The 22,268-nt window shown below is 37.4% G+C and overlaps 1 long non-coding RNA gene across 1 annotated transcript in view; it reads right to left on the bottom strand.

Moving 5' to 3' along the window:
- The window catches only part of LOC110740885, a 45,437-nt gene extending 30,274 nt beyond the window's left edge, over window positions 1-15,163 (bottom strand). The window contains exon 1 of the long non-coding RNA XR_002516117.2: window positions 13,419-15,163. This is a non-coding gene — a long non-coding RNA (uncharacterized LOC110740885). The remainder of the gene's footprint in view (window positions 1-13,418) is intronic.
- Between the last annotated feature and the right edge of the window lie 7,105 nt (window positions 15,164-22,268).

Here is a 22,268-nt window from a genome sequence, read left to right as displayed (position 1 = left end):
ACCACCTAGTACAAAATAAGTGTTCAAGAAAATGGATGGATTGGACAATGCCAGATGATTTTTGAAGGGGTCTTAAGAAAGGGAAGGGAGGACAACCTGGAGACAATAAAGCAGATATACAGCAGTGCCATGAAGCACCAGATTTCCAGCATTTAGGACCCCAGGAAGCATGGGATTTCACAGGGAGCTAGAGACACCCTACAACAACTTCATGTTTATTTTACCACTGGGCCTATCCATGTGCTAGAATTTTTGTTGCCACTGCTGAGAAGCATGCAAGACTTGCTCTTATTCTCTTCCTTCTTGTCATAATTCCTGCTTTCTTCCTCAAGGAAAGGATCATTTGCAGGAAACGTTAAAGAAACTTTAACAATTGTGGCAAATAGATCCGCAAATTCTGTAATTGCTCCATTTGAATGGAGAAGATTTACTAAATGCAGAATGAACCCTAACCACAGATAAAAACAAATGCATCCAACCCATAACTGGGTGCACAAATGTGCGGCATCTACTGGTGATTAAGAGCTTGGAGGTGGGTGTACTGCTTTTTCCCAAAAACTATAGTCTGTGGACCAAAAGTATTGGCATGATCTGGGGTCTCTAAAAATACAGAATCTCAAGCCTTGCCTCAAACCTACTGAACCAGAATCTGCATCTTAATAGGAGCCACAGGTCACTCATGTGCACAGTCAAGTTTGAGAAGCACTAGCATAAAAGAGGCCTTGTCCCTCGGGAGCAGGACCTATCAGAATCAGCTAGGAAACAGTTACATAAGCAGTCACTTATAGGAGAGTCTATTACGCCCACACTGGGGCTTTTGTCACGCATGAGAATGTGGGGCAACCTTTCAGGAACCTGGGGAAGAAAAAAGGTTCTTGGCTATAACACTTAAACCCATTTGTATCTGTTCTACCTGTATTCATGTGGTCAAAAACATTTTTTTCCAATTTAGCCAGGCAGAGTGGCACCCACTTGTGGTCCCAGCTACTCAGGAGGCTGAAGTGGAAGTATTGCTTGAGGCCAGGAGTTTGAGATGAGCTTGAGTAACATCATGAACCATGCCCCACCCCATCTCTACAAAAAAATATTCAAAAATTAGCCGAGTGTGGTGGCTCAAACCTGTGGGCCTAGCTACTCACGAGGGTGAGGCAGTAGGAAACCTGAGCCTGGGAGACTGAGCCTGCAATGAGCTGTGATCACACCACTGCACTCCAGCTTTGACAACAGAGCAAGACCTTATCTCAAAAAGATAAAATAAAACTTTTTTTTTTTGCCATCATTGCCTAAAATTGAAACACACCATCCATACCTTTTATTTAGGTCACACTGGCAAATTCTTTTTAACTATGGTAGAAATAATGCTACAAATGAAGAAAGCTTGAAGACAACCTGTTGATTTCTAGTTTGTATTTTAAAAACCCTAATGAATAAGTCAGTTAGAAAGTTTTCAGGATGGGAATATGCTTTGAATTTAGAGTAGTCATATCTGTTATCAAACAAATAGGAGATGGGCTGTGGACGGGGTAATCATTGAGATAAACATTTAAAGCCTGAATATACTACTTACTTTGAATGCAAAAAGAGGATAACTTAATAGTTAAATATATGAGAGTCATAAAAATTACTCTAAAATTTATGTTGCTTCTAGATTAAGTGGTTGACTAAATATAAAATATTCAATATCATAAGACATACTCTCCAAGTTGACTGAAAAGCCACTTAAAATACATTTTGACTTTAATAATAATGAACATGCAATTATTTTGGTGACATTAATAGCTTAATAAAAAATATAATCTATTTATAAGCAAGCAGTAACTGCATCACATAATTTAATTTAAATTTAGTGAGGGTCTGGTGTTCAGGGAAAGGGGAATATTCCTCATTCTAACCTCAAGAACTTTTGATAATAAGGGGAATCACAAAAAAAAATTTCCTTAAAAAAGAGAAAATCCTGCCTTTTGCAAACGTGGATAAACCTGGAGAACATTATGCTAAGTGAAATGAGCCAGACACAGAAAGACAAATACTGCATGATCTCAGTTATATGTAGAATCCAAAAACTCATAAAAGTCAAGAGTAGAATGGTGATGGCCAGGGGCTGGGAGGGGTGTGTTGGCAGAAATGTTGGTCAAAGGGTAAAACGTTTCAGTTATGCGGGATAAAGAAGTTTTAGAGACCTAATGTATACCATACTGGCTATAGTCAATACCAGATTGCATACTAGAAATTTGCTAAGAGACCTTAAGTGTTTTCACTAACATGAAAAACAAAAAATAAGTAACTATATGAGGTAATAAATATGTTAATTAGCTCAATTATGGTAATTATTTCACAATATATACAGACATGAAAACGTCTTGCTGTACATCTTAAATATATAACATTTTTGTTTGTCAATTGTGCCTGAATAAAGCTGGGGGAAAAGGAAGTAAGCCCAAAGAAGTCACATCTAGATGAAGGCCAGTTGGTTTCCTAAGTCCCGATTGTGACAGAACATGAGATCCAAAGTTCCAAGGCTGAATCTGAATTTCGTCACTGTTTATGTAAGCAAACGATATGACCTTTTTGATCTTCCTTTCCTCATCTTTAAAGTGAAGAAATTATCATATGCTAGGTTTCTGTGAGAGTTTTTCTTATGTTTATTGATCATTTGAATTATTTTATACACCGTATTTTACTTATTTTCTCCCACTGGGTCTTGGTTTTTTCCTTGATGAATTAATAGTATTATACCATTATGAATAATTTAATAGTAATTAAAATAAATTTTGTATTTGTCTTTTAATTTTATTTTTTACTTAATGAAGTTTTTCATTTTACATGGTCAAACATTTTTTATCTAAGAGTTTTTAATAATTTTTGTAAAAGTCATTTTTCAACTTGAGTAGATATTTTATACTTACTGTCTCCTATTTTTAATCACAGTTTATGTTTATGTCTTATTAAAAATTATAAAATGCACATTATAAGTAAAACATAATAACATAAATATTAAAAAGTTAGCACACTTCATATTTTGGTTTATTACCCTACAGTCATTTTTCTATGCATATTTTCACTAGATTGAAGTAATACTATATAGAGGTTTTGGGTCGGTTTTTTGACTATCATATTACGAGCATTTCCTCTGCCATTAAAATTCTTCAAGGGAGACCTGATTTTTAACAGCTGCATAACATTCCACTTTTCCTATGTTCCATAATCATTTTGCTATTGTTCTGTTTTTAGGGTATTTCTCATTTGTGTTATAAATAAACTTAATGAACATTCTTTCATGTGAATCTTTTTACCATATTTCATGTTATTCTTTTTTTTTTTTTTTTTTTTGAGACGGAGTCTCGCTGTGCTCCCAGGCTGGAGTGCAGTGGCCTGATCTCGGCTCACTGCAAGCTCCGCCTCCCGGGTTCACGCCATTCTCCCGCCTCAGCCTCCCAAGTAGCTGAGACTACAGGCGCCCGCCACCACGCCCGGCTAGTTTTTTGTATTTTCAGTAGAGACGGGGTTTCACCATGTTAGCCAGGATAGTCTCGATCTCCTGACCTCGTGATCCACCCGCCTCGGCCTCCCAAAGTGCTGGGATTACAGGCTTGAGCCACCGCGCCCGGCCTCATGTTATTCTTAATATAATTTTTTAAAAATAGAATTACTGAATTAGAGAATATAAAAATTTTAAGGCTCTTCCTCTTTTGTGCTGTAAACTCAAAATCGAGGTAAACTATACTAATTTAAAATGTCACAAGTATACATGAAGGTCCATTTGCCACACATCAACAGTGAATACTACCATCCAAAAATATTAAGTATCAGGCAAGATCTGTTCCAAATGGATTTAAAGCATAATGTTTTGACTCTATATTCTTAGAGACATACTTTAAGGGGGAAAAGAACCTTTTTTAAAACAACAAAAACAAGCACCATTTTCTGTAACCTTATTGTAGGTACCTGTGGTGTTGTAGGCATTGTATTCCATGGCTGCTATGTGAGCATATGGTTCAAGGCAAAGGAGTAATTATAATGGTGTCCTTAAAAATCAAAATTTTGGACATGGCATAAAGGAGATGCAGATATAACATCAATAAATTTTGTAAGCTGTGCGAGATGGCCCGTGCCTGTAATTGCAACACTTTGGGAGGCCGAGGCAGGCGGATCACTTCAGCCCAGGAGTTCAAGACCATTCTGGGCACCATGGCAAAAACCCATCTCCACAAAAAATACAAAAACTAGCCAGGTGTAGCGGCATGCACCTGCAGTGCCAGCTACTCAGGAGGCTGAGGTGGGAGGATCCTTTGAGCCCAGGAGGTTGAGGCTGCAGTGAGCAGTGATCACACTACTTCACTCAAGTCTGAGTGACGGAGCAAGACCCTCCTCAAAAATAAATAAATAAATAAAATACATACATAACATTTGGTAAAATTCCTGTCATCTTAAAATTGAACAGGAAATATGTGTATGAATTCAAAAATATTTTATCTTCAAAAATTTAAAAAACATATTTCCTTGTTCTATAAACTGCAATGACTGAGAAACAATGACCAATGCATAATACAATGAACACAGCAATGCCAATATTGTGGTCTCCAAATGCCTTTCCCACTGAAAAGAACCAGGGCTCTTTGGAGAAGTGGTTCCTTGTAGGAGTGGGACAGAAAAGTTACAAGATAAAAATGGAGCAGCATTTGATGGTAGAAAACAAAGAGGCAGATGTATCAAAATAACTTGCAAGTCATCTCGGAGTGGTCTGTTTCCATTAGTCAAAGAAGGGACAATATAAGCATCAATCAGAATAGTAACACCAGTGGCCTAAAATATGATTTGTATATGTTTTTAAAACAAAACAACAACAAAAAACTCATTCATTATCCTTGGAGAATTCCAGGGAGCCAATGCATTATTTGAAAACTGGTGGCTGGGCGCAGTGGCTCACGCCTATAATCCCAGCACTTTGGGAGGCTAAGGCCAGTGGATCACCTGAGGTCAGGAGTTGAAGATCAGCCTGGCCAACATGGTGAAACCCTGTCTCAACTTAAAATACAAAAAAAAAAAAAAAATTAGCTGGGCGTGAGGGCAGGCGCCTGTAATCCCAGCTACTTCGGGAGGCTGAGGCAGGAGAATTGCTTAAACCCGTGAGTCGGAGGTTGCAGTGAGCCGAGTTCTCACCACTGCACTCCAGCCTGGGTGACAAGAGCGAAACTCTGTCTCAAAAAAAAAAAAGAAAACCAGTAAAAGGGGGAAAATCAAGCATTTTTGTAGGCTTTCTTCTAAAAGTTCTACTGCTGGGTAACCAAAGAATTCATGGGAGAAATTTCTCTTTATTAAAATATTCTGGATAATAAATGCAAAGAGAATGATAGAATTAAAATATCATCATTATGTGACCCTCTAATGAAATATAAATCTAAGCAATGATCACCAATAGCTCCTAACATCAGCAAGAGAAAAAACTTGATAGCATTTGTCATCAAAGGAAGATTGAGACTCCACCTATGTAGGAATGTAAAAAGAAAAAATCAAACTTGAATTATCAAGCCTCTAAATCTAACTTCCAATCTGTAAGAGATAAAGAAGGGAAATTATAGATTAAAAGAGACTCAAAAGGCCTGTTGATCAATTACAATGTATGAATCTTCTTTAGATCCTGATTACAACAAACAAGTTGAGTGACAGAGTGAAATAATGGGAAAATGTAGATACTGATAGAATCTTTGAAGATATTAAATGATTATTTAAATTTTTATGGGTGAAAATGATATTGTGATTATGTTTTGTGAAGGATCCCATCTTTTATGCACACTGAAATATGTATAGGTGAAATTATACCTGAGATTTGCTTCAAAATAATCTAGCAAGTAACAAGGGAAGCAGATGAGGGTATAAATTAAACAAGATTGTCCATAAGGTGATAATTGTTGAAACTTGGGGACAGGGACACAGCATATTATTATTAAACTATTCTCTTTCTTTTTGTATATGTTTGAAGTTTTCCATAATATATATATTTTTAAAGAATGAAACATTTTTGAAGTATGTTTTCAGAGGGAGGAAGAGGGATTGAGTCTAATTACAACCTTCCAGGGAAGAAATTGCATAGTCTGCCCCTTTTTGGAACGTTAAAGAAAAATGTGTGAATTCATAGTCTTCTGGTCATTATGCAAGAAATGTTCTCCTTTAACCAGCATCTGTGCCAACTTCATAAAGAATATTATCATTAAGAGGACAGCATAGCTCTTGCAACCCAGGTGATACTTATTTTCTTGGGTACAAAAATGAAACAGAATACCAAGAACTCTTAAAACTCAACAATAAGAAAGCAACTTGATTTTAAAATGGGCCAAACACCATAACAGACACCTCAACAACAAAGGTATACAGATAGCTAGTAAACATATGAAAAGATGATCTATATCATATGTAATCAGAAAAAGGCAAATTAAAACAACATTGAGATACCATGATGCACCTATTATAATGCCCTAATCTGGAACACTGTTAACACCAATTGCTGGTGAGGATGTGGAGCAATAGAAACGCTCATTAATTGCTGGTGGGAATGCAAAATTGTACAGCCATTTTGGAAAACAATGTGGTGGTTTCTTATAAAAATAAATATACTCTTAGCATATGACTCAGCAATTGTGATCCTTAATAATATATTTACTCAAAGGAATTGAAAACTATGTCCATACAGAAACCTGCACACAGGTGTTTGTAGTAGCTTTATTCACGACTGCCAAAGCTTGGAAGCAACCAAGATGTCCATTACAGGTGCATGGATTAATAAACTGTGGTTCATCCAGACAATGGAATATTATTCAAGGCTAAAAAGAAATGAGCTATCAGGCCATGAAAAGACATGGAGGAAACGTAATTGCAAATTATTAAGGGAAAGAAGACCACCTAAAAAGCTTATTTACTCTATGATTTCAAGAATATGCCATCTGGAAAAGGCAAAATTGTGGAGATAACAAAAAGAGCAGTGGTTGCCAAGGTTATTGGGAAGGGAGTGATGAGTAGGTGGAGCTCAGAGGACGCTTGAGGCAGTGAAACTACTCTGTATGATACCATAATAATGAACATTATTTTACACTTGTTGAAACCCATAGACTGTACAAAAGTAAGTGTGAACCCTAATATAAACTGTGAGTAGTTACGATGTGACGGTGTGAGTTAGTTTATCAATTATAACAAATGTACCACTCCGACTGGTAACGTTGAAAGTTGGGAAGACCATACATATGTGGGTCATGAAGTATGTGAGAAAACTCTGTACCTTTCTCCTAAGTTTGCCATGACCCCAAAACTGCTCTAAAACATTTATCTTAAAAAGATGAAATGGAAGTAAAAATACCATCATTGAGGGTTTTCCTTTATTTGCTTTCTGTTGTTTATTTTTAATATTAAAGATAGAGTATTCTAGAATTTAGAAAAAGAAAGCTTATCATGTAACTCTGTTGAAGACTTATAATTATTACCTGCTGTGAACTAAAAAAAAAAAAAAAAATTAGTTTGCCAGCATAAAAATATGACTAAAAGACATACAATGTCCAAATGGGGCACCCAAGTGCAAGGAGTGAATCCAAGTCTCTCCTTCATGGATTCCTTCTGATACTTACTGTGGACAAGTTTCTGTGTAATCACAATGGCAAGAGAGCTCCCTCCAACATCACACAGGGAGAATCGCTATCTTTTTCTCTTTTCACTTTTCATCTCAGCAGCACCCAGTCCTGGCACTGTTCGCAACACAGTATCCTCGGGATGCACTAACATCCACGACTCCTTTAGGATCACGGAATCATAAGTGGAAAGATTCTAAGGCTCTGAATCTCTCACAGGGAGAGATTTCAGCATACAAATTATATAGTGTTGAGGTAATTTGCAAGTACACAGTCTCACATTCTTCAATAAACTTGGCACAGGTTTAAAGTCTTAAACCATCTGTTCTTGGATGGCTTCACTTTTATTTCCCTTGGAGGCAGCTGGCCTCTCCTTTGGCCTTGACCCAGAGGTCAATGTTCTTTCTTGCTCAGCCTACCATCATCCCAGGCCTCCTCTGAGTTTCACTTCCACCGATTTCCTAGGCCCTTAGAGAGCCAGGGTCCTTTCCAGCCTGGAGCCCAAGTCAAGTTCACTGCACTCAAATGGAAACTGTTCTAGTAGTTCCAAATGTGAGCTGAGAGTTTTCTGACCAACCTTCCTCTGGAGCCTGGGCAACAACACAGTTTACCTGAGCTAAGCATCCTCCCATGATAAATGTGTTTTGGGTTTCTCTTATTTTTTCCCTTTCCTTCCTTGTACTTCAAAATTTTGCAGAACTTGTAGTCTCCTCTTCTTTATACTTCTGATCACATACACCTGAGGATTCCCCACCAGCAGCTCACATTCCAAATTGGAATCACAGTTTCTTTGAAAATGCCCAACCTCTCAGTGCACCATTAGACCTATAAACTTGGCCTCAATGTTGAATCCTTACCATAGACCTTTCGGCTCAGTAAAACATGGAGAATCATCTTTCTAAACTTAAATACAGATTTGTGACAGTTGTATGTGCATATTACTGGTACCCACCCTGATCTCCTGGGGTCCCCTCTTCAGAGGACTGGCCTTGAGCTGCCTTCTGAGTGCTGACCTTCTGCACTCGTACTCTTTACAGAGAAGCAGAAGTGCCTGAGACACTACATTCCTGAGGAAACCCATAGCCAAGTACTGACTTGTGTGGGAGTTTAACAGCCCAGTCTTTGCCTCAAAGAGGGACAAATCTGAGACGTAATATATATTCCCTGTGGAATCACTGTGAGGCTGAGAATCTACCTGAAATGTCTCCCATTTGTCTTCTTTTGCCTTCTCAGTCCTACTTCTTCACCTAAGAGTACATCCTGAATAAATCACAAATATTAACACGTGAATTCTTATCTCAGAGTCAGCTTCTCAGTAACTCAACCTAAGAGTGAGTCCATGCCGTCAAAATACCAACATGTAATTACAGTCAATGCCTGGATTCTGGAAAACTGATCATTCTAGATTTGGCGAACTTTAGGAGGGAAAGTTTGTACCTCCATTCTAGACAAAAGAAATATATAGAGATAAAATTATCCCACTGTAATTTTTTATATTGTATTTTCTTTGATGATAGCTTTTTAAAAAAACTTGCATTCAATTTTCACATTTTTAAAGAATCAAAGTTGATGTATGTTTTTTAGCATAAATTTCAAGAAAAGGGAAGGATTTAACTTTTCCATATAATTAGTAGCCTGAATACAGTCTCTTAACCTATAATTAAAGTTTTTTCATGTTACAAACGTGTTTTCAAGTACATGAAAATAATATTAATGAGCATTTTTTGGTGAGTAAATTTGCCTTTATTTTTATAATTTTTCAGAATTATAAACATAGCATATTGTAAACATTTTATACTATGTATAAAAATCTGGAAGGAAATATGCCAAAAGATTATATGGTAAGGCTGTTTTTCTATTTTTCTATTTTTGAGATTTTCATGAAAATATACTATTTTCATAATGACAAATTGTAAATACAATATAGATAATATAATCAAGTGAAATAGAAATGTTTAAAAAACCAAAACTTTCTAAAATAAGTAAGCTCACATAATTTGTATAGATATTCAAGGTATCTCCTACACTAGCTCATTAAAAAAAGTTCTGGATTCTGGATGTTTATATTTAAAAATTACATACTATGTATCTTCCACCTAGTAGATTGCCTAATACTGAAGCATAATTCATATTTGCTGAATAAATGATTTTTATGATAGAAAATTATAGAAGAAAAACAACTTTTATTTAGCTTTGTGTTCATTAGCTGATTAAGCAAAATATTCAATAAGCATCACTAGGATATGAGGCAGAGTTTTTTGGTGCTCATATTACATGTAGAATTTCAAAATTCATATTTACATGTAAAAAAAATCTAAGCAAAAAGGAGTATCTACTTACATAAGCAGACTGAACATTAAACAGAAGATATAAAAGTTTAATATTGGCCATCCTTAAATGCAAACATCAGTACATCAGTGATCTGTTTGAGATTTACATTTATTGTCATAATCTGGTTATCATTTTACATGTTTGGTCACTGCTTACAATATATAGCACAGTTCCAATGAAAGCCTTTAGTCTAGAAGCTGCTTTACACACTGTTGAGTACTTTTGATTTTATTTTCAGACATCTCATGCTTCAAATGTGAGCTACTCTTAACCCATTGGAAAGAACATGGAGATTTTTAGCTAATTTAAGAAATAGAGGACTTCTACTGAGAAAAGAGTTATGTTCTCAGATCAACACTAGATATAAAATGAGGTTGTTAGCCAGGCATAGTGGCATGTGCTGCAGTCTCAGCTACTTGGGAGACTGAGGCAGAAGGGTAGCTTGAACTCAAGAGTTCAAGGCTGTGGTGAGCTATGATTGCACCACACCACTCCAGCCTAGGCATCAGGGTGAGACCCTGTCTTGAAAAATAAAAATAAGCTTAGTGTTGAGGCAGGAATTTCAGTCATTTGTCAGAAGAATGTTCCCCATTATCCTTCTTTTAATTTTTTTCAAATAAATATGTGACATCTCAATATCAATATTCAAAAAAACTGAAACATCTAAAATAGCAAAATGTCACCAAACCTTAGCTTCTGTTCACTTTTCATTTTGTAATCACTGTCAGAGCACATTTTTTGATCAGCTGTTCTGTATTGTAATAGCAAAACCATAGAGAGAGTCATAATTTTCAGTGACATAAATTAGACATCATATAAGCTTTACAGAAAAAAAAAAGGATGATTTAACATTAGACAGGTTACCATGGCAAGACTCTAGATAGTCTGTCTCGGGGGTCTGAACAATAAAATAACTGTCAGTGTGCAGTGGACCCAGGTGGATTCAGGTTCAACTGTGACATTCCTTAAAGATCCTTCGAGTTACATGAGCTTGTGATTATTCATTGAAGAAAGATTTTGTAGCATCTACAAAATTTGACCTCTGCAACTTTAACTTTATGGAAAAAGTTAGACAAACTTATTTTCCAGGCAATGATTTAAAAAGGACAAATATTTATGAGGTACTAGATTGTAACGTCTTAAAATGCAAGGTGCAATCAAACACATGAGGTTTTTCTTCACCTAAGAGGTATTTTTACTTGCCTCAGACAAAAAATACATAGTCTAATACACATGGACATTACGGAGATATTTGAAGGGATAGTAAACATTTTATAGCACATATAATTAATGATGTTTTACATGAAGCCAAAGCAAGAAGTCAGTGTGAATGACCTTTGAATTGAAAAATGACAGGCTGAAATGTCTTCAGTAATTATTTTGGCTGCATAAAATCTGAATCAATAAAAGAGATTCCAAAGTTCTTTTACAGAACCCATAGGACTCAATATACTTTGTATTCAATGAAGTCTTGGGCAAAATTATGACAAATCATTTGTATTAAAATACAAAAACTTTTAATTGTGGTCCTCATGCATAGCTCACCTTTGCCACTTTCATGAAGGAATTACAAATCAAACACTTTTTCTTGGGTTATTTTAGTAATTTTGACTGGTATACATAGTCTATGAGAAAACATAAAGTTTTTTCCTAAGATATTCTAATATACTTATTTAGCAGTTAATAAATATTCCTTATATTTTTATATCAATTAATCTTTGTTTTGTATTTCTTAGAAATATGAATGAATGCAGCTAGATAGGCCAGAGACAGTGCCAGGCTTTTCACTGTCCATTATTTCTTAATCACACATACAAAACATCTAAGATATTCTCGCTAGTTAAGAGTAGCAGTTTGGTTGAAATTCTAGCATGATTCATTGCCACAGGGATAACATGTAAATCACCCAAGGCACCGAAACTTTCTCCCAGCATGTTGAGGCTTTCTAGCTTTTGCTGTTTGTTCAAATATAAGCAAGTAAGTTGTGAAACTTAGCTCATCTGTGTCAATGGCCAGTTTCCTTTGCCCTATATCCTATCACTTAGAGATTCACCCCAGCTGACTCTTCCAACTCTAGTCCTAGTACTGCCCTTTGTTGTTCTGGCTGCCCAGCAAACTTTTCCACAAAAGGCCAAAACAAATAGGACCATTGACAGACATTACAAAACGGCAGTTACTCTGCCAGCAGACTTACAAACCCTCAGGGGGTCTCCAGTGGTGAACTGAGTCTAACATAAGCCTGGAGCTCTCTGCTGCCAAAGGGCCAGTGCTCTTCTCATAAACAAAAGGTGTACTATAATTTCAGGATGTTTTTTCTGACTCATTTATAGATCTTACCCAAGGCCTAAGTATAAGAGAGGTAAAGACAATGTCCCTCCAATAGGAGATGGACTGGTAAATAAATGATTGCCCGGCCTCATCAGGATATCAGCAGCACTCCAAACACACCTGGCTACACCTGTCCAGTAAAAACCCACTGTACAGTACTTTTAAGTAAAATATACTTTACTAACTAAAAATGGGAAACCATCAGAGGACTCTGAGAAAAAGAACTGTGGTTTCAAAAAGTTATTCTAGCTGCTCTGAGGAACATTGGCTGAAGAGGACGAGAATGAGAGTGAGGGGATGAGTCCAGAGGCCGTTGGTATAGGGAAAACAAGATGGTGGCTTGGTTTAGAGTGCTGGCATATAGATTATGCCTAGAAGAAACAATGTTTCATGTTAGAAGAGTTATAGGAAGACCTTCTTTGTGGCTAAAATGACATAGCAAAGCTGGTTACTAAGGCTACTTCTAGTACTCCCAGATACAACTATGTAATCTGTATGCCTATTAGCTAAACTCTCTGTGCCTCAACTTCCTCTTCCATAGAATGGGCAGATAGAAATGCATGAGGTTGTTTTGAGAATTAAAAGCATTAATACATGGAAAGCTATTAGAAAAGAGTTTTACACATAAACATTATGAAAAAATACCAGCTATTATTATTAACTTTCCATTCCCTATGTTACAAAGTTTCAGATAAGATGGCACAAATCAGTCTGTCATGATTTACATTAAATTATTAAGGTATAATGTAAAAAGAAGGCTAATAAGAAGACATCCTTGTTCTACCCCATTGGTAAATATCGTATATGACGAGCCATTCCTTCTGCTTACTCTGGTCTTACAGCACCATGAATGCCTCTATTCAACATAACTCCATTTCACTCACTGCTGATTTCTGCCCACACAGTCATAATACAGAAAGGGTCTTTAAAGGACACAGACAAGAATTTGTTATACCAACAGCTTTCATTTCCTTTCAGGGAGAAGTTAGGGTATTCCTTCCTCTCTCTCTTTGGAATCTCCAAGGAATCTCTGATGGTGCCCATGTCTCCTCTTCATGTTTCCACTCCTGCTAGGCAGCACGCCTCCCCACAACCTCTTGTCCCCAGCAATCACTGGGCCGCCCCCATCATGGTTCTAGTTCTTACCTGAGTCCAGTTTGTGGTTTCTGGTAACCACACATTCATCTGATATCCTTCCATTCCAAGAGAAATTAGAGCTCCCTGAAGGATAACCTCTGGGCTGCTTCACCCACATAGAATTTCTGAGTTCCTAATGTATGTCTGGGTTGTTCCCAGTTTCTTCTGTTTTTTCATCATCTGAGTGATCAATTCTCCATATTTAATTCCTCCTCTTTGAAAGGCTAAGGGTGATTTCTATTTACCTGGTTAGATATTAAATGCTATTTGGAGAGTTATATTTGTACTGCTGATAATATTTGTAGAGTTGATCAAGTGAAACACATTGGCAAAGATCAGGGCCCACCATTTACAACATTACATAAACAGCTAGAAGCAGGAAATCTGTTTTGAGTACTTTATCTACCATAAATTTTCAAAATAATTTTAAATAATGTTTAAAGTTTTGTTATGAAGATAATAGCTGCTTATATTTTTTTAAAAAATAAGGAAGTTTGAAAAATAAGACTTTAATTACTATTAATATAACTCTCCTATATTGTTCTTGTGCACATCACAGTAGTGTTGGGACGTGGGGGAAAGATGCAATATTTACATTTACACTAACTAAATTTCACCCTATTAAATGAGCCGTTTAAGATCACAGGGACACCAATTTAACACTGAATCAAGATCACAGAACTTGAGAGGGGTGGGAAGAAGGCAATGGGGATTTATTAATCAAGACTCATTTGACCCCTCTCCTATTAACAATGGCAGGGACAGTTACTAAAGAGGAAGACATCAGCTTTGTAATCTGGGAGCTTTCTGCTAGCATGGAACAAGAAAAGACAGAGGCAGAGAGCAAAAGAGAGATGAACCCCAGGGGCAGAATGGATGTACGCCTCTGAAATACACTGAGGCATCCAACTCCATTATTCCACTCTAATTCCTGAATAATTTCTCCCCAAAGACACATCTCTTGAGCTATTTCTTCTTATCCAGGAGCACAGAGCACTGATTGTCCTCTGCCTATGACAAAACCAGGATGCTGCTCATGTGACTAATTAAATCTTGCAAAATTAATTATACTCTTCATGGTAATTGAAAAGGCCTCAAAAAATATAAACCAAATGGTACAGGATCATCCGGTTTGAAATAACTTATCTCAAAAGATATAAAACATTCTGTCATTTAGCCAACCAAAAAGGTCTATATGCCAACTAACAATAACTATGAATTCGCCTCTAAAAATCATCATTAAAATGCATTTCTCGATTTCTTTTCATTACTTGCTTTCTTGTTAGTCCGTATCTATTGTATCACCTCCAGATTCCAGGAAAGAATCAGATGACAGCCTTGTCCTCAAAGGAAAGAACTACCCTGAGTTGTACAAAGACTGCAGACAGCCTTGACTTCTGTACTGACAGCCAAAGAAAAGTGAAGCAAACTCACCGCCCTGTTGGTGAGGACGAGTTGGCAGCTCTCTCTTAACGAGTGAAATCCAAGGCCAAATATTTCTGTAGCTTCTAGTTGCATCAGCCTCACTCCCATGGAGCAGATTTGGAGAGTTTCATTAAAAAAAAAAAAAAAAAAAAAATTTTAATTAACAATATATTTTACAAATGTCTACTGTAGGTTGTTCAAAATCAGAATATATTATAGAAGTCTATCTCAGTTGGAAGTTAATAATAAGATCGGGTGCGGTGGCTCACATCTGTAATCCCAGCACTTTGGAAGGCCAAGGTGGGTGGATCACTTGAGGTCAGGAGTTCAAGACCAGCCTGGCCAACATGATGAAACCTTGTTTTTACAAAAATACAAAAATTAGCTAGGCATGATGGTGGGTGCCTGTAATCCCAGCTACTTGGGAGACTGAGGCAGGAGAATCATTTGAACCTGGGGACAGAGGTTGCAGTGAGCCGAGATTGTGCCATTGCATTCCAGCCTGGGTGACAGAGCGAGACTCCATTTCAAAAAAATAAAAATAAAATAATAAAACATCAAAAAGTATTACAAAATTATAAGCAAATTGACAAACACAAAGTTGAGAAAATATATACAGGCATATGGTATAGAGTGTTAGAAATGTGTAAAAGAATCTACTTTCATTATATTACTCATGTATCTGAAAAAAACAATTATTTGAATGGTTTCCATCTTAATTCCTAAACAAGACATATCTCTTGAGCTCTCTTATCCATGAGCATAGAGCAGTTTGCACACTGTGTATGAGGACGTTGCACCCTGTGTATGAGGATACTAAGATGTTACTCTCATGACTTTAATTAAATTTTGTCAAAAATCAGTTATAGTCAACCCTTGAACAACATGAGTTTGAACCACATGGGTTCACTCATACATAGATTTTTTCTGCCTCCATACTTCTTAGATAGCAAGACCAAGCCCTCCTGTTCTTCCTCCTCCTGTGGCTCCTCAGTGTGAAGACAATGAGGATGAAGAACTTCTTGATGATCTACTTCACCTTAATGAACAGTAAATATATTTTATTTTCCTTATTTTCTCAATAGCATTTTCTTTTCTCTAACTTATTTTATTCCAAGAACAGAGTATATAATGCATATAACATACAAAATATGTGTTAATTGATTGTTATCAGTAGGGCTTCTGATCAATAGTAAGCTATTAGTAGTTAGGTTCTATAAGAATTAAAAGTTACACATTGATTTTTGACTACACAGTGGGTCAGCACTCCTAATCCCTGCATTGCTCAAGGGTCAACTGTATACCAAATAATATTCTCCACTGGAAGGGTCTTTTATCTTTTTAATCTCTCCTTTCCTTCTCTTTCTCCTCTTCTCCTCTTTCATCCCATTCTCTTCCTTTTCCACCTCATCTTTCTTCTTCATATTTCTTTACTTAGCATAAGTCTGGTCCTTAACACTCACTCAAGTTTCTACTCCACTCCTGGAGTAGAGTCTTTTCACCCAAGAAGAATTTCTGGACTGAAGACAGTGCAGCAACTCTCAGTACCATCAATGTCAGTTTCCTCATGTGTGAAATGGTGACAATAACGACTTCCTAGTAGGTATTGGGGTGAGGCTTAGAGATTATATATATGGGATGTTCAGTATGGTCTTGACGTGTTAGGAATCCACAATTAAATATAGCTGCTGTTATAACTGGTTGGTTACTGGACTAGGAATTGAAGGAGTTGAATTTCAATAGGTAAATATTAAATTAACAGAAATTAATAGGAAATTTAGTGTGTGTTGAAGAAATTTTGCACAGTTTAGCAAGACTGCCATCCATAATAAAAAAAAAAAAGTGGTAAAGCTAGAAAGGTAGGTTGGAATTGGGGGATAAGGTGTGTGTTGGCAGTGGGGAAAGAGAGAGCCATGTCAAGGGGTTTGGATGCCATCCTGCAGAAAGTGTGGAACCAGTGAAGGTTTGAATGTAGGGTCAAGTGAGAGCTGTGCTTTATTCGGAGGCCACTCTGGCAGTGACATATAGGATGCTTGGGAGCTAGAGAGAAACCAAAGCAAGGACAGAAGAAGAGAGGGAGCTAATTTATATCCAAGCAAAACATAATAAAAGGCTGAAGTATGATAGTAGCAACAGAACTGAAAAGAGAGATGATTCAGGAGTCATTTTTGAAGCATTAATTACAAAATTCAGCATCCAATAGAATATAGGAAGTCAGGAAAAAATGCTGCCAACGTAGTGACCTAAACTTTGAGTTTAATGGCAGCATTTCTCAGGGTGGAGTGCGGACAACAGGCAAAGGAGAAAGAAGACCTCATAAAAAATGTGAAAGGAAAGAATGGAGAGGGAAGTTGACAAGAGGGAAGAGATGGAAAAATACTGGGAATGGAAATGATGATTAATATAAAATAAAAATGGTTACATTCTATGGTGTTGTTTAACCCATAAAAGGAATTTTCTCAGGTAAATTAACGAATCTGTAAAACCTAGATGACTAATCCAGGGTATGTACTAATTTGACTGTGTGGGAGGCACTGCCAATGTACACTTCAGGACATTTATTTGCTCTTGCAATTACATTAGCATAGAAATAGTCAGAAAATATGCAAAAATGTTTCTGAAGGAAATTCCCACTCCTTAGTTTTTCTGCTCTGATTAAGATACAAAATTATCCATCCGGAAATATTTGGGCACAGTTCACCCTTCCTCGAGGCAGAAGGATGAGTTAACTTACCTCTTGGTGCCCCTTGCAATGCTCAGATCGTGTGACCAAGGGCTCTGGGCTCAGTTTCAGCAGTTAACAGTCACGGTGGAAACCCAACACTAAAGCAGGATGGAGAATCACTGCTAGAATCAAGGTACTTTGTCACTTTGAGCACAGAGTAAGGAACATAAACAGTCTATTGACAAAGTTGTTTGCTTATCATTTTCAGCACCAGACATTTAAAACTGGGCAGGAAACACCTTTGAAAAATGATAATCCCAAAAGTCTAGAATTAATAGAGTGCTTTCATCTGCATTTCTGGGATTTTTGGTCATTTGGATTTTGGCACCAAATTATCTAATGCATTCTCAGGGTGACAAAGAGGAACAATTAAATTTTAGAATTTTCCTTTTTTTGTTTTTTGTTTTTCGTTTTTTGAGACGGAGTCTCGCACTGTCTCCCAGGCTGGTGTGCAGTGGCATGATCTCGGCTCGCTACAACCTCCGCCTCTCAGGTTCAAGTGATTCTCCTGCCTCAGCCTCCCGAGTAGCTGGGATTACAGGTGCCTGCCACCACGTCCGGCTAATTTTTTGTATTTTTAGTAGAGACGGAGTTTAACTATGTTGGCCAGGCTGGTCTCGAACTCCTGACCTCATGATCCACCCTCCTCGGCTTCTCAAAGTGCTGGGATTACAGGCGTGAGCCACTGCATCTGGCCTAGAATCTTATTTTCCATTTTTTTTTTTTCTTTTTTTTTTTTAAGATGGAGTCTCACTCTGCCGCCCAGGCTGGAGTGCAGTGTGGCCCGATCTCAGCTCACTGCAAGCTCCGCCTCCTGGGTTTACGCCATTCTCCTGCCTCAGCCTCCCGAGTAGCTGGGGCTACAGGCGCCCACCACCTCGCCCGGCTAGTTTTTTGTATTTTTTTTAGTAGAGACGGGGTTTCACTGTGTTAGCCAGGATGGTCTCGATCTCCTGACCTCGTGATCCGCCCGTCTCGGCCTCCCAAAGTGCTGGGATTACAGGCTTGAGCCACCGCGCCCGGCCTAGAATCTTATTTTCAAATAATTATTCTTAAAATGCCTTTAGGGAAAGCTTTTATACAAATACATTTTTTTCAGTAATTAATCAGTATTATTTCAAGTAAAATATTTCAGCAAAATGTCCACTCATTTTAAGCCTCAGAAACCTCTTTTTAAAATGTTATGTTTTCTTTCAGTACTTTGGTTGAACTTACACATAATCATTTCTCCACTAAATGAAGTCACAAGGATTTATTATAGCAATTAATTTTGTACTTGTTCTGCCTAAGGCACTCAATTAGCATGGATGTAAAAGACACAATTTTATTATGCTAAATTATCTCACATATAATATGTGATTAGGACTAAATAGTGTCAGAAGTCAAAGTGGCTATAAATAAATTCATATTAGAGGACTGAATGAATGAACATCATGTTTTTCTCATCTTTCGGAATTTTATTACCTGTGAGGTTGCAAGATCCCATGAACATATGACACCTTAGAAGCAGTAAAAGTGCTAAGTTGGGGATATAAGGATATTCATAAATAGCCTTATAATAGTGAAGGCCTCTTAGTGGTGCATCCTCACATTGGCAGCTATCTGAAATAACACTAACCAGTTCTCTTTCCTCCTTCAGCTTCATGGAAGTACTCTGCTAAGTCCTTAAGTCTCACTCTGAGATTTCCGACAGCTGAAGTAATAATGTCTTAAATATATATAATGTATATAGGACTTTCCTTGTAGGGTTCACTGGCGTAAGTACCATTGAAGGAAATAGTATGTGTCTGTTATAGTATATCCATAGTCTATAACCACATTCCCATAACCAAATATTTTATAGACTTTAAAAGTAAGGGTTAAGTCAAGGTCATGCAGTTAGAAATTAATTTTTTTAACACTAAGTCTAGTGTTCCATTTATTACCTTATTTTTATTAACTTAGAAGGCACACTCAGCATGTACTATAATGTTAAAGTTTGCAAAACACAGGTTAGTGTCTGAATCAAGATAGCATGTCTTCCAAGCAGGTTGCTTAATTTGCTCAGAACCTAATGCCAACTTAAAAGAATTCAAAGAACTTGGATTAGGTTGCTTTTAATAGTTCCCATTATGACCTACTAAATTAAATTACAAATTGAAATGCAGCTGAAATAACTCTGTAACTAGTGTTTTCTTTTTTTTCTTTTTCTTTTTTCTTTTTTTTTTTTTGGTGACAGTGTTTCTCTCTATCACCCAGGCTGGAGTGCAGTGGCACAATCGCAGCTCACTGCAACTTCTGCCTCCCAGATTCGAGCGATTCTCCCACCTCAGCCTCTTGAGTAGCTGGGACTACAGATGCCTGCCACCATGCCGGGATAATTTTTGTATTTTTAGAAGAGACGGGGTTTCACCATATTGGTCAGGCTAGTCTCGAACTGCTGACCCCAAGTGATCCACCCACCTCGGCCTCCCAAAGTGCTGGGATTACAGGCATGAGCCATGGTGCCCGGCCAACTAGTGTTTTTATGGCTGATGAAAAGCCTTCAGCTTAGCATGGAGGCTCACGCCTATAACCCCAGTGCTTTGAGAGGTTGAGGCAGGAGGATCGTTTGTGCCCAGGAGTTCAAGACCAGCCTGGGCAACATAGCAAGATCCCTGTCTCTACAAAATGAAATAAAATAATTAAGCCAGACATGGTGGGGTGTGCCTATAGTGCCAGCTACTTGGGAGGATAAGGCAGGATATTTGCTTAAGGTTTAGGCTGCTGTCTCAAAAAGAAAAAAAGAAAAAAGAAAGCTTTCAATGTCTAACACCCGTATCTGGAACATTTATTTTCGAACATGAGTTCCATTTGCCAAACTCTAATGAGATATTTTTAAGGCTAAAACTTTGTATTTGGGTTTTTCTTTTTTTCTTTTGAGACAGAGTCTCACTCTGTGGCCCAGGTGGGAGTGCAGTGGCGTGATCTCAGCTCACTGCAACCTCTGCCACCCGGGTTCAAGTGATTATCCTGCCTCAGCCTCCCCAGTAGCTGGGATTAAAGGCACCTGCCACCGCGCCTAGCTAATTTTTGCTTTTTCAGTAGAAATGGGGTTTCACCATCTTGGCCAGGCTGATCTTGAACTCCTGACCTCGTGATCTACCCACCTCTGCCTCCTAAAGTGCTGGGATTACAGGCTTGAGCCACCGTGCCTGGCCTGGTTTTTTCTTAAAAAAATCACAGCACCAAGATCAGAGAAGCGTGGGATATGGATGGGATTCCAATTAGTGCTATTCCAATTAGCGTCTATTTCAATTAGTGCTGTTGATCTTTGCCACATGCCAGAGTCTGTGCTAGGCCCCTTCATGAACATTATAACATTTAATTCTCCCTGAACATGGTGGGATAGGCATGGCAACCCCAGCTTCATAAATGATGAAATTTCAGGATTATGAGACTTTTTGAGATTTTGTCCAGAAGCTTAGTAGCAAAATAAATTGCTGTTACCATCTTACATTGAAACTCAAGGATAAGTTAGCGTATCATGCAATTTTAACATTTATCATGAATGGGTCAATGCATTTATAAATTAGGCTGACATTAGCAAAAGAACTTATGTTTGAATAAAATAGAACTTTGGCTGGGCTGTGGCAATGGAATAGGTTGTGGAATTTCATTTATATACTGTATAACCATTTATTAAGGTAAATACTACTTGTAACTACAAACAATGTAAATATAAGGAAAATAGTAGGAAGACTTTAATTAGATTTGTCTGAAATCTGTCAATATTCACTTATTTTAATTTGATTCTGGGTCTCCATGATGCTATGGTAGAAATCAATAATGATTATTATTACAGAAAACATGTATATTGTACTTACTACATGCCATATACATCCTCTATGTTCACTCATTTAGCACTCACAACAACAATTTGATTTATGAGTTATTATTATTCCCATTTTAGACATGAGAAAATTACAGCAGAGAGAGGTTAAGGAACCTTCCAAATTTACACAGCTAGCAAGTGACACATAACCCAAGCAGTCTTCCTCCTGAACAGAGGTCCTTTAACCCTACTCTATATGTCATATATTTTGGACTTCTTATAGCCTAGTTCAATGACCTATGAGGTAATATGTGATTTTCATAGTTGTGCTTTGACACTGCAGTTCCAAATTGCTAGTCCTGAACTCAGAATTGGAGAACCAAATTACTTTCAATTAAATTCAACACATATTTATTGAGTGTCTGTCATTTACCAGAAAATCTTCTTAATGCTAAGGATTGATCAGGTACCTCTGTGCCACTGAAATGGCAGAAGATAGAGAAAAACAAAAACAAAAACAAACAAAGAAAACCTTTCGCCTGGATTCTCCACGAAGCAGAGTCTAGACAAAGGCTGAATTAAGTGAAAGTGGTTAATTTAGAAGTCTGATCTCAGTAAACAGGAGTTAGGGACGGGGGAGTGAAAGAAGAACCATGACGGAAACAATCAATGGACGCAATAAGCCGGCCACCCCTCTGGTTGACTAGGTGTTCTATCTATCCCCTGGGACACTTTGTGAAAAGCCTTCCTGGTTACCTGTCTGAACTCATCTCCTGCACCTTTTTTGTTCCAAGCAGACACAATTCCTACCTTTAAGCCTTTGAACTTGTGATTTTTCTCTGCCTAAAATGGTCTGCCTCCAGATACAGGATGATTAACTCCTTTCATTTCTTAAGATTTTTCTCAAAAGTCATGT

Source organism: Papio anubis, chromosome 10 (genome assembly GCF_008728515.1).
Source record: "Papio anubis isolate 15944 chromosome 10, Panubis1.0, whole genome shotgun sequence".
NCBI lineage: Eukaryota > Metazoa > Chordata > Mammalia > Primates > Cercopithecidae > Papio > Papio anubis.
Note: the sequence above shows the minus strand (reverse complement) of the source record. Positions and strands in the feature narration are given on the sequence as shown.